Source organism: Cnephaeus nilssonii (genome assembly GCF_951640355.1).
Source record: "Cnephaeus nilssonii genome assembly, chromosome: 7".
Taxonomy (NCBI): domain Eukaryota; kingdom Metazoa; phylum Chordata; class Mammalia; order Chiroptera; family Vespertilionidae; genus Cnephaeus; species Cnephaeus nilssonii.
Window position 1 is genome coordinate 19,591,228 of NC_137078.1, and position 12,789 is coordinate 19,604,016.

General features: G+C 48.0%; 1 long non-coding RNA gene across 1 annotated transcript; it reads left to right on the top strand.

Moving 5' to 3' along the window:
• The first annotated feature begins 2,358 nt into the window (after positions 1 to 2,358).
• LOC307103882 lies at positions 2,359 to 10,318 on the top strand. The gene is made up of 3 exons (XR_013813847.1): positions 2,359 to 2,610; positions 7,604 to 7,668; positions 8,995 to 10,318. It is a non-coding gene; the product is annotated as an uncharacterized lncRNA (long non-coding RNA).
• The last annotated feature ends 2,471 nt before the right edge of the window (positions 10,319 to 12,789 follow it).

Genomic DNA, 12,789 nt, shown 5'->3' on the forward strand with positions numbered 1-12,789 from the left:
GGGACCTTAGCTAAGTGAGGACTTCTTTCATGCCTCATCTATGTAATGGGGATAAAAGTATCCACTTCTTGGAGTTGTTAGAATTAAGTATGACAGCATCTGCAAAGCATTTAGCATGGTGCTTGGCACTATTATTAAAAAATTTGCAAATAAAAAGTGTCATAGGAACATGATGCTCATACCATTCCAAAGGTCAACATAGTCCTCAGCCCCAAGAGTTACCAGTGGGATTTCAGAACATCCATGAGAGACACTGGGCATCATTGGCAGACCTAAGGAGAAGGGTTAAGTGGGGGCTGGAATGAGAAATGATTGCAGGATGGATAGAATGAAAAGAAAACAGAGGCACAGACAGGTAGAATTCTGTAGAACAGTGCTAACTCCCAAAATATTGAGCCAGGTACTATCCTATATAATAAAAGCCTAATATGCAAATTGTCCCCTCCACTGGGAGTTCAACCAGGAGTTCAACCAGGGGGCGGGGCCGGTGGTGGTGGCAGGTGGCGGGGGGAAGGGAGGTGCCCCTGGCCGGCAGCCGATAGGGACCCTACCTGTGGACGAATTTTGTGCACTGGGCCTCTAGTGCATCTACACTAATAAAAGGGTAATATGCTAATTAGGGCGGACATCTTCTGGAATTCCATTGGACATCCATCCAGACAAAGCCACAGCTGCTACGAAGGCCTAGGGCCGGCGCCACGTGGGAGGGGCGGGCAGGTCTGGCACTCACGCGGGAGGGGCCGGCTGGTCCGGCGCCACGGGTCCAGCGCCGCGGCCCCTTTTGCGGAGGCGGCTCGGGACAGGCTGTGGCGGGTCCAGTCCCAGTGCTGCCCCTTCTGCAAAGGCAGCCACAGAGGCAGCAGCACGGCCCAGTCCAGGTGCCATGCCTCCGCAGAGGCTGGATGGGGTGCAACCTGCTGTGCCTCAACCTCCCCCAGCCCCTCCCCCAGCTGGCCTTGCCCCAGATTGCCCCCCACCCACCAGTAGGTGGGGTGGGGGGAGGCAGTGCTAAGAAGTGAAGGCTGAGGGCCAGCAGCTGTGGCAGCCGGCAGTGGCAGCAGCAGCAGGGTGATGGGGGCAGCACCTTCCCCTGATCAGCCTGGTTGCCTCCCACAGAGGAGGACATCCCCTGAGGGCTCCTGGACTGTGAGAGGGGGCAGGCAAGGCTGAGGGACCCCTCTCCAGTGCACGAATTTTCATGCACCCGGCCTCTAGTTCTATAAGAAGAAGATGGTCTCTGCCATCAAGGGCTGTAGTCTTTTGAATGAGACAGTCAAGTGAATAGAGCGAGATAAATTGTGATGGAGAGGAAACTGAACTACCAAGTGAAATAGAGACAGACTCATAGGAAGCAGGCAGACAGTTCTGGTGGAGGCGGGGAGCGGGAAAGGGTTAAAAAAAAAAGAGAGAACTCATGAACATGGACAGCAGTGTGGTGATTATGGGGTAGGGAGGTAGAGGTGGAAGAGGGCATAGAGAGGAAAGGAGAGGGAGGAACATCAATTGGTTGCCTCCTGTATGGGCTCTGAGCAGGAATCGAACCCAGGACCCTTTGGTGCACAGGATGACCACTCTAACCATGGACCAACACAGGCCAGGCAGCTGTTGTGATTTTTTATTTATTTGACAAGCTAAGGGGAAAGTAGTCAGTGCTCCTGACTCAATAGTCAGGTACTGTATGTTTTAAAATTCCTGCAGCACACCGTTGAAAACCACTGCCCTACAGTAAGACACCTTACAGATAGAGAAGAAGAGAGAAAGCTTTTAAGTTCAGTGAAAGTTCTTGCAGTCCACAAGAATTGTAGGGTCTCTGCAGGGCACACTGGCAGGTGTGGGACCAGGCTCCATCCGGAGGAAGCGGGCCACACAGCACCGCAAAGTGCAAGACGACGTTTAGGGCAGGGGGGTCTGAACTTATTAGTCCTGGGCCTCCGCAGGTCTAGGGAGACTCCACGGGCGCGGGGGTCCCCTGTGCGTTTCTCTTGGGACTGAGGCCAGAGAAGTCACTCCCAAGCGGACGTCTCCAGAAGAGCGACTGCCCTGCCCTAAGGTCTCGTCCACGGCCACACTGTCACTGCTGGGAAAAACCACAGGTCAGGTCGTCCCAAGCAGGGGAAGGGAGAAAAACCTGAAGGATTCACCCAACCGCAGTTACTCCACACAAACGGACCAGGCTGCAAAGCTGGGATTTGCACGCCCGTCGCGGAGCGTCGTGGGGCTGGTAGTCCAGGCCGGGGCGCTGGCGTCAGGCTACGGGAGCCACAGAACTACATTTCCCAGGAAGGACCGCGGCGGGGGCGAGCGGTGTGTGTGACGACCAGACTCCCCCAAGTACCCGGGGCGGACCGCTGGCGGAGGCTGGGACCTAGCAGCAGGGAGCAGCGCCCGGTGCTTTTCTGCACCCTCTACGGGCGAGTCCTGGCCCCACTGGCCCCACTACCGTGGCGGTGGGGGCGCGGCCTCTGGAAGAGGCGGGGACATCTGGGATGTCCTGGGTTCTCACCTGCCGCCTATGGTGCTCTCAGTCCGCGACCCGCGGCGCGAGAGACTAACAAGGACCAGCGGCGGGGAAGCCAACCGCGTCTTCCCGGCCCCTCCGCGATGTGCAAGGTGAGGAGGAGCAGCCGCGCGGCGGTGGGGATCCACGTGAGGGTGAGCAACTCCGGGCCGGGCGGTGGGCTGGTGGTGGGCTCCGCCGGGGCGCCCTGGTTCCCGGAGGGGAGTGGGCTGCGTGAGGGGAGAGGGCGAACATTTCCCCCGGGTTACTTTTCTGCTCCGTAAAGGCCGTTTCGATTTGGGATCTCCTTGGGGCCAGCTTTCTAAAGACCCCTTGTCTGCGCCGCAATAGTTGCACTGTGGGTGCAGCCAGGTGGTGTGTCTGAAGTTGAGTGGGGCTGGAAGGGACGTGCCCTCGGGTCTCCTTACCAGCAAAGGGAAACTGATGAATTCCGGGCTGCAGAGAGGTCTTCTCTTCGCTTTCCTGTGAAGCCGGTGGAGAGGTGGCTTGAAAACGGCTTTGAAACTTCACCCCCAGTAGTTTTAGCTGGGCGCGCCCGCTCCTGGGTGTTACTCGCCAGAGGGCCGGGGAGAGAGTCAGCGGGGAAGACCTGAGCTCTAAATGGCCCTGTGGACACCCTGAGGTGTTCAGCTGCTAGTGGGGAGATCGTGGCCCCCCCTTGTTTGTTAAACGGAGAGTGTGATGCTGTTAGTGGAGTCTTTTGACCTGAGTGGATTTGCTGTTGCCAATCAAGTTAATTATCTTAATTATAGTATTTTGGGAGCCAAGTGGGGTATCTCTGCCCTTCGGTGGAGTTTCTTTGGCTTTATTGGCTTTTTGTCTTTCTTTTCTACTTAAAAAAAAATGGTACCCTCTAATGATAATTCTTTGTATTTGATAATGCATTAGCTTACCAAGTTATTTTGCATAGAGAGATGATGTTGATCCCTACGGACTGGATAAGTGGGAGGGGCCAGTGTGTTAAAGTGGCTCAGAATGTCCTGTAGAAGGAATGGCCAAGTATCCTCCAGAACCGAAGCCAAGTGACTCTTGTTCCTACCCTCCCACCAGTTCCAGGGCTACCCTGTCCTGGTGTCACTTATTCCAAGTCTGGTTAGCAATAGGATTTTCTATGGGAATTCACAGAGTTAATGTAAAATGTGTAATCTGGCTCTACTTTTGGGATTCAGTGCCTCATCTGAAAAATTGGGACAATAAGCTGAGATTTCAAAATAACCTGGATACAGTGAATAGCTAATGGACAAGTAAATAAAATCGATACAATTAGAAAAGGACCATATCTTAGTATTCGTATTAACCTGTTTACATTAATATTTGGTGGCACATGTCTCCCTGACCTTTGTTTTATAATTATGTATTTTCTTAAGTAAAAATCTGAAAGCCTTCCCCTCAGGCTAAAGCCCCAAAACATCTGATTCCAGCTACATTATTCCAAGAAGTTACCAGGTGATCCTGTAGAGATCTCCATTGGCTTTTTAGGGTTACCAATCTCAGTGGCACCCATTTTCCCTACCAACATTCTTCCCTGAGATGCCAACACTACTTGAATTTTGTATTTTCTGTTCTTCAACATTGATTTATTCATTTAATTCGTTTGCCAGGTATTTATTGAGTGCCCAGCAGTGTCAGACAGTTGGTGTGGTCACCAGAAATGTGGCTAGAGCAGGGAGGAGGAGAGACTGGTCCCGGATACTTTGCAAGTGGGATAACTAATTCAAATCCACACATTTATTGAACGTATCTGTGTACTTAATTGTCATGTACTTAATTGCTCTCTCCAGGGGGTAAACCTTGGTCCATCTAAGGCCATATTGTCCTCTAGCACTTTGTGACTTGGATTCCTTTACTCACTTGTGTACGATTATCGGGGTAGGTTATGTGCTAAGTCTTGTTGGCTCCACCTTTGGAATGTTCTTAGAGCTGACCCTTCCCCTTTGACTTGCCAGCTTGCCCCGTTTAGGCTCTGCCCAGGGCCAGATGACAGCAGTTGCCCTTATCTTGTCCCCTCTGTCTGCATCCTAAGTGGTGCATCACTGTCTTCTGAAGATTTCATCTGCTCTTGTGACAGTGGCCCTCACGTGCCTTTATCCTGACCTTCATGTGACACATCAGGAGCATTTATTGTAAACTAGATACTCAGCCAGATGGGGAGGATCCATTGACAAGAGACTGGTCCTTGCCTCAATTCCACCATCTTGCTTCCTTCTATGTTCCCTTCTCCCCATGTACCAGAACATTGAAAAAGACTACTGGCATATGGTGTGTTTTAACATCATTACACTTGACCTAACCTAGAATGCTCTTTCTTGTCCTCTGTCTCATGTATTTCCTTCAGGATTTGCTTCAGAGGCCATTTCTTCCTTTCAATTTTTCCTTATCCTCATAAGAAGAAGGTGAATTCTTTTAAATTTTGGAGCACTTTATGCCTCTTAGGCACCTTATGCAGGTGTTTATGTTCTGGTCATCTCTGTGTTTGTGTCTCCCAACCCTGTAAGGGATAAGCTCTGGAGAGAAGTTAACCTTACCTTCATGCAGTGAGGGTACAGTGGGGCCTTCCTAGTAAATGTTCAATGAATTGTGTGAAGAGTGGACATAAATACGGAGGTTGTGGGGTTATTGGCGGGTTGGATCTCTGGGTATAGGTCCAGTTTCGTAGTCCATTGGTGTTCCAGTGTTGTTACCACCTCCACATTTGGGTGGATGGAGAACTTGGAATTCTCAAACGAATCCCTTGGGTAGCCACTCTGAACTCAGATCTGCCTGTTTCTGGGAGTTTAGTCACCCCAGATGGATAACCTTTCAGGGCCCAGCCCTACTGAAGGTCCATAGACCTCTTTGTTCTCTTTGTTGTTTGTTTGCTTGTTGTTGTTGTTGTTGTTGTGTTTGACTGGCTTAGCTTGAAGAAATCGTGGGGCAGTGGTTCCAGTTGGTTAGCAGAAGTATTTCCAAGGTTGCCCCACTGGATGAGGTGAGTGAAGTACTGACGTTGCACGTATGACATGTGGTTTTGTGTTTCCTGTTAGAAGGGGCTACTCTTCCAGCACAGCCTGCTTGGCAGCCTCCTGTTGTTGGGCCACCTCATAGGCAGCCCTTGACCACCTCTCTCTGGCTTTGGCTTGGACACTGATTCCTGGGCCAGTCATTTAATTCCAGGACCACTTCACATGGTGGAAGAGCTTTTGGCCTGGCAGCCCCTGCAATTCCTTGCCCCCAGAGCCTGTGTGACTCACCCTAGTTCATCCCTGTGTCACCTGCCTGCCGGGTAACATGAGCATATGGTTGAGCATTGCAATAAGGAATCTGGCAGTTGAATTTCTGTAAGGCTAGAGCTCTCAGCTTCAGGTGAGTTTGCGTCTACCTAGGCATTAATAAGTCACGGTATTTATTTTCTCATTAGTGAAGTTCTTTACATGTTCTGATAGGTGAAAATCATGATGCTTATAAATATATAAACCTCTACCAAAGATTTTATTTTAAGTCATGAAATTAATCAGGGAACTGGAAAAGATGTTATAATTGTTCACAGGAAATACCAAAGAACCATAAGTATATGCAGTCAAAAATGTTAAAACTTACAAGCTTTGTCTCTAGGGGAATAATCAAATGGATCTCACAAAACACAACTAATTTGCATTTCTATGGACAAGAATTATTTGCATTGTTAACAGTTTAATACAAGTTAAAGTCTATCTCTAAAGAATTGTAAAATGGCCTAGTCAAGGTGTGATCTGTGTTGGACTTCTTGGGTTCCCCGAGATAGGAATCAATAGGAAACCCCATAGAAATTTCCAGACAGATTTTAGTAAGATTATGCTTGAGCACAAAGGAGATACCACAGAGGAAAGGATGTTCCTCTGAACCACCTCTAGGGCTGATTCTGCTTGGCTGCTTTTGTAAGCTGGGAACAAATTGGACTTTCTTAAAAAGGGGGTCTTTTGGGCAAAGGTGGGCTTTTTGAAAAAGACAGGCTTGTGGAATTTTCCATTCCAGTCTTGGGTGACTTCCTTTTCCAGCTTTGTTGCCTAGTAAGTACATTGCCCCTGAGCTGTAGGGGCAAGATGACCCACTGTTCATTATCGCCAAGAGAAGGACAAATAGTGGTCAAACCTTGATTAACTGTGCATGTGGGTCAGTAGTTCAAGCAGACAGTTAGAGGGGAGATAAAATCAGCTACCTCTGTTTTTGAGTAGGGAGTGGAGTGGAGGGGTGGTGACATTTTGGGGTCCAGCATTCCTTTTGGTCATCTGGCACTCTTGGAGTCCTGGGCCCAGTCCCCTATGCTTTCTCAAAGGCAAAGGCACACACTCCTAGAGGATCGGATAATACAGTACCTATAGGCTTCAGCATGACATTGAATGGACATCTCGTAATCTCTTTTGCTCATTTCTAAGTCTTAAGTTTTTCTTACAGTGTTGAATTGATTTCTAAAATGGGTTTAATAATGGGCCTTGAGATTACAAGGGGTTGTTGTGAGATGTGACTTACAATAACATTTATAAATCTTCTTGGAAGATGCTTCATAAATGGTAGCTGCTGCTTTGGTTTTTTGCCATTTTGCCTTAGACTGGCAGGAGATTGCTGAGGAACCGAGCTCCGCATTAGTTCCTGAGTGTTGGTGTCCTGACCTTGTTGTGCTGTTTGTGGTTTAACTGACCTCCGCTGGCCCCTGCTCTGCACCTGGTCTACTTATAGGCACCTTCCCCTTTGTTAAGAAGGTAGGCTCAGAAGTGTGATGCCTATTTCTTGTCCTTTGCACTCAGGACGTGTTCTACATCTTTACAAGTCCTTCCTATTGCAGATGAAGACTTTCTCATGTTCCTAATGAAGCCTTCGCCCTTTTTTCAGATTCTCCGAGGCAGAGAATGGAAAATGTGGACCCAGTGGCAGAAACTGGACAGAACGTGATATAGTAACGGCCAGCTGTGAGGTTCAGTGGTTATGTTTCTGTAAAATGGGCACAGTGCTTGCCTTGCACCCTGGTTGGTGCGTTAATGTTCATAATAATTCTATTGCTCTAGGAAGCTGGCTGAAGAGGGAATAAAAGACGGTATTATTGAATTTGTTTATTTCTCCTCCTCCTTTCAGGCAGAATGACCAAGTGCTGGGAATTGGAAGTCGTTCTCCAATTGTCCATACTGCGCAGTGAACAGGTATGTTCTTGAGCTGCCTCCGGGGTGTTCTGTGTGGTACAGTGGGTGTGGGTAGGTAGGAGAGGGGGTGGGAGTGGGGCACAGGTTTTGCACTTGGCGGGTTTGTCTCCATCAGTATGGAACTGGGAAGAGGGGCTGCTTGCCTGAGGTCATCTTTGTTCCTTCTCTTCCCTGAGAGGAAGTTTTTAGTCTCTTAGGCCACCTTTGGGGGTTACTCTTGCTTTGTTTACTCTGCTTAGCTGGGAGGGACGAGCCAACTTAGAGTGAGGTCTCTACAGAATTATAATCCTCATTTGTGTGTGTGTGTGTGTGTGTGTGTGTGTGTGTGTATACTGTGGCCGGCACTCCGAGGCAAGCTCTCTGAAGCCTGTTGGTTTCTCAGGCAAACAAATCAAGGTCAGTGCAGGTTTGACCCTGGAGTGAATGTGAGGTGGCTGGTTCCCGCAGGTGTGGACTTGATTCTGATTAGGGTGTCTCTGTGCTAAGGAAAAGTGCAGGAATTGCTGTTAGAGTGGGAGTGCATTTCATTCTTTCCCCCATGTCAAAGTTATCACTGAGAGTCCTAAGTCATGTTGACATCATGGTCTCTTGATAGGATGTGTTCTGTCTGGTCTGTCAACCTCTAATATTGCCCTATTCCAAACTATTCTCTACCCTACCTGCAGCCCAAAAGATATTTGAAAATGTAAATGTGATCATGTGTTTTATTTAAAACTGACAGTGGTTTTCTATGCCTGTAGAAGTAAGTCCAAAATCCTTAGCATATCCCTCCAGGCCCTCCATATGCTGACCTTTGCTTATTTTTCCAGTCTCGTTCCTCCTTCACTCCTTTCTTCTGTTCACACTTTGAGATCCTCATTGGCATCATACTTTCCTACCGCAGCTTAGAGCTGTGTCATGCCTTGTGTCTCAGAGTTGCCCTCTGGAATAGTTGGAAGACTGTAGATACTTCTTTTAAACATCTCCCATCTTTCCTCTGTCGTCCTCCCTGCTCCCACATTTACCCATTTTTTGCAATACCAAGAAATGATACAACCTTGCCCATATTCAGGAGTTGTAAGGATCTCATTCATTGTGGAAGCTGAGGATTTTTAAACAAGGGAATCCTGATGAAACTGTCTTACACAGGAGGGATTTGTTTTTCTTACAAAGTAACAAACCCACAGGTGGGTGGATCTGGGATTGAATTCAGCTGCTCATTCTCTTCACTATTCATTCATGTTCACAATATGGCTGCCAGCAACAGGAAGGTGGCACAGCGCCTAGCATCAAAATCCCTAGTGATTTTAAATAAAGTCTTCTCTATATTATTATTCTTTTTCTCAGGGAGGAAAATATTGTCTTGGAAACCATCTCTGAGACTTCCTTTCACGAGCCCGTGACCACAGGTGTCCCAACTGTGAGGGACGTGGGGCAGTTGATGGGGCAGCTGAGCATCAAACTGCTACTGAAGGAGGCCGCCTCTGCCCACGAGGATGAAGACGAGGACGCGGACGAGTCAGGGAATGGCCGTGAGAAAGTGGTCTTCCTGTTTATAAGATGGGCGCTAATGGTCCTGTAAATGTCTTCTGTGTGGACTTGTGGAGGAAAGGTATCCTGACATTCAGGGATGCCTGTTTTCAATCTATTTGCTAGTATCTTTAACTACTCTCTCCAATATGATTACCACTAGCTACATAAAACTTTTCAAAATTAAATTTACATGAACTAAAATGAAGTAAAACTTAAAATTCAGTTAGTGTCGACCTTTAGGTTTCCCTTGGTGCATACCTGAGGGGTGTTGGCTTGGTTTATAGACCAGCTGGTTTTCATTCAAACCAAATAGAAATCAAAAGCTAGAAAATGTGTCTCCCCTCAAAGCAAGAGTATTAACATGAGAATGACCGCCTATGGGTGATTCAGCCACATGTTTGTATGAATTGACATGATGTGGCTTCATCTTACACAGCAAGCTTTCTTTGTGAAATAATTGCTAGAGATCACATTCCCATTTTTTTTTTATGTTGGCTTAAAAATTGTTGACATGTTGGGTTTAATTTTAATGATAGGTTGTTTCAGTTGTGTCAGTGAACTGTGGCCCTTCAAGTAGGACTGGGAAGGTTTTCCTTGTTTTCATACCATCCTGTCCCAGGGCAACCATTGCCTATTCCTCAGTTGAATTTGACCGGTATGTTCAATTCTGGGCTCAAGAAGGAAACATAAAACGATTAAGTAAGTGTTTAGTGGAGAGAGTTCTTTTGAGTTATTTCAGTTACAACCAAAGCAATGCTCTTTCTATCCCTAGTGATTTTAAATATTATTAGCCAGCCTAGTGGCTCTCAGTGCTCAGAGAGCAAATCAAACTAAACACTGAGGGAAAAAGAACATAGCTCATCAAGTTAGTGTTGCTTTTGATGAGATCATTTCAAGATCTCAAACAGCAGTTGGGAAAATTTAGAAAGATATTATTGATATTGGTGAGATAATTCCAAGACTCTTAAAGTGTCATCTATATAAGTAGTCTTGAAATGTCTGGTAATGAATATATGATCCTTGTACAAAAACCAGGAAATAGACTGAGCAAAAAGGGAAGAGACAGTCACTTCTAGTAGTCCCTCTTACAAGAGTTCACAAGTGTTGACATTGTGTTGGATACATTTCCAAATTTTATTTCTCCATTTTATCAGTTTATATTTGTTTACTTATCACAAAATTTAAATCTGTTTTAGAAGTGATTTTAAAATGTATACTTCCATATTTATAATAGTTACACATAATAAATGCACAATTATAGTATGCATATGTATATGAGCAGGTATCGTCTACAGATATTTTTAATTAACAACTTTATTTCTATTGTTTCCAAAGTATTTCATTTAATGGTATATGGTTCATTTAATGGAAACTTGTTTTTGGCTATTATACATATACTGTTGGGGTGTATTCCTCTTATTTGTCTATATATTTAGGATAATTGCTTAGAATTTTTAAGACAGAAAAAAATAAGGTTCAAAAAGACGCCTCCATGACGACTTCGGGTGCAGCTTCATGCCTGGCCAGGCCAGGGAGGGGCCTCTGGCTGGACCAGCCGCTGGCACTTGAGCAGGCCCTTCCTCTGGCTCTGGAGTGCGCTGCAGCCCTGGAGGTGGACCTGGAGCAGGAGAAATGGACAGATTCAGACACAGACCTGATGTTCCCGTGCCTTGCCAAAGACAGGAAAGATGCACTGCCTAAAAGGGCCCTGCAGCCCATGAATCTCCCCTCCCCAGATCATCTTCTCAGACTGCGTTCTCCTCACCTTTCAGCATGGCCTGGGTGGGCTCTAGATGCTCCAGCTCCATCCAAAGGAGATGGTTGTGGTCCGCGTGGTGTGGGGCAGGGAAGTTGGCCTGCACTGAGGCTTGCTTCAGCTGGAACCAGGGGAAGCGGAGAGCCCGGCCAAAACCCTGCACCTGGTCGGGCCAGCTTCTCACTGTAGAAGCAATGGCTCTGGGGAGAGGCAGGTAGGCAGCGGAGTCAGAATCCTGGTCTTTGCTTACACACTGCCCTCCCAGGGCACCCTTGTTTGGGACCAGACCTTTGTGCCTGCCCCCGCCCATCTAGGGGCCAGCCCCATGCCAGCCCCAATCCCTTAGTGGCTGTTCTGAGAGCAGCAGGCCTGGTGATTAAGCAACTTTCACACGGCATCTGTGTGAGTCTTTTCTTCCCACTGACAGTTCTCCTGAATGTCCAGTCCCCTGCCCAGTTCATCCCTCCATACACCTGGGCATCTGCACTGAGGGTTGAGACAGATGGGTGAGCAGGCCGTTTTGAGCCTGGTGATGGTGGTTAGGAGAGATGACTGTGGAGAGGAGTAGGCAGAGCAGGATGGGACTGTGGTGGGCTTGGGGTTCTGGGGGACAACTCAGCCCACCCTTCTTCTTAGGTCCTGTGAGGCCAGGGGCCCCATGCACAGTCCTCTTTGACCCCTGTCCTCCCAGAATAGAAGCCATCAGGGCTCAGGCCTCCCTTGGGAATGAGAAGATGTGTAAGATCGTGGTTCTGCTAGGCCCTCCCCACCCATTGCCTTCATCCTGTGGACTCAGGAGGCCCTCCTTCTGGACCCAAAGACCACTCGCTTTTTGACTTGGTCCTGTGCTGTGTCACCCTGGTCATTATGAGGAGGTATGCCTCCAAATGTAGAGAAGACCTTGATGGCATCAGATCTGATGGGTGGGGGACAGGACCTGTGAATGATGGACAGTGTCACTGTCTGATTCACTAAGTGGAACTGGGGCCCAGGGATTGTGTCTCCTCATTCTCCGAGTTATGCTTAAGTGTCTCCGAAAGTACCTACTTGTGGTAGGTGCTTAGTACACATTGTTGAGTACATGAACTCCAACGAAAACCATCCCCTGCTCTCCCTAGTCTGCCAACACCAACGATGAGGACCGGGATCAGCTAAGTGGAGTCCTGAACTCCTTGACTGGTTGTGTTCCACGTGCTTTTGCAAACGCAGAAATGCCACAGGCCAAGGAAAACATAAAAACTAACAGAATAAAATAAAATGAAAAAAACAGAAATGCCACAGGCCACTGATGGGTCAGGCAGATGACTTTTCATGGGGGACAGAGAAATAATAGGCATGAACAACCATAGCCCATCCAGCAGCCCTTTCAGCAGAGCCAGGCAGCAGGTTAGCACCTGCCATGGCTCATCCCTACAGTAGTCTCTGCAAGAACCTTATGATGTTTATCCTCTACCCTTTACCCCACTTTTCAGAAGAGCAAACTGAGGCTCACAGAGATGTGGTGACCTTTTCACAACACATAGCTAGCAGTGCTCAGAATCACCACTATGCCCAAGAAGGGGGATTGTGCTCACCTAGTAAACAGCAGGTCCAGGAATTCTTGGGCTCTGGATAAGGCCGGGTGGATGGATATAAACGTGGCAGTGCGGGAGATGTTTCCACCCGGGAGAGCTGGTACCATCGACGCTGCCACCTTCCTCAGTGTGCCTTCCTGTAGGGCCCGCATCCTGGTAGCCTCACGCAGGTTACGTGCTAATTCAGCTGCACACTGGGTGGGACAAGGAGGGATCCGTCAGTGGCATCCCTGTGAATCATGAGGAGGATGAGGTCTGGAGCTCAGGCAGGAACTCTCA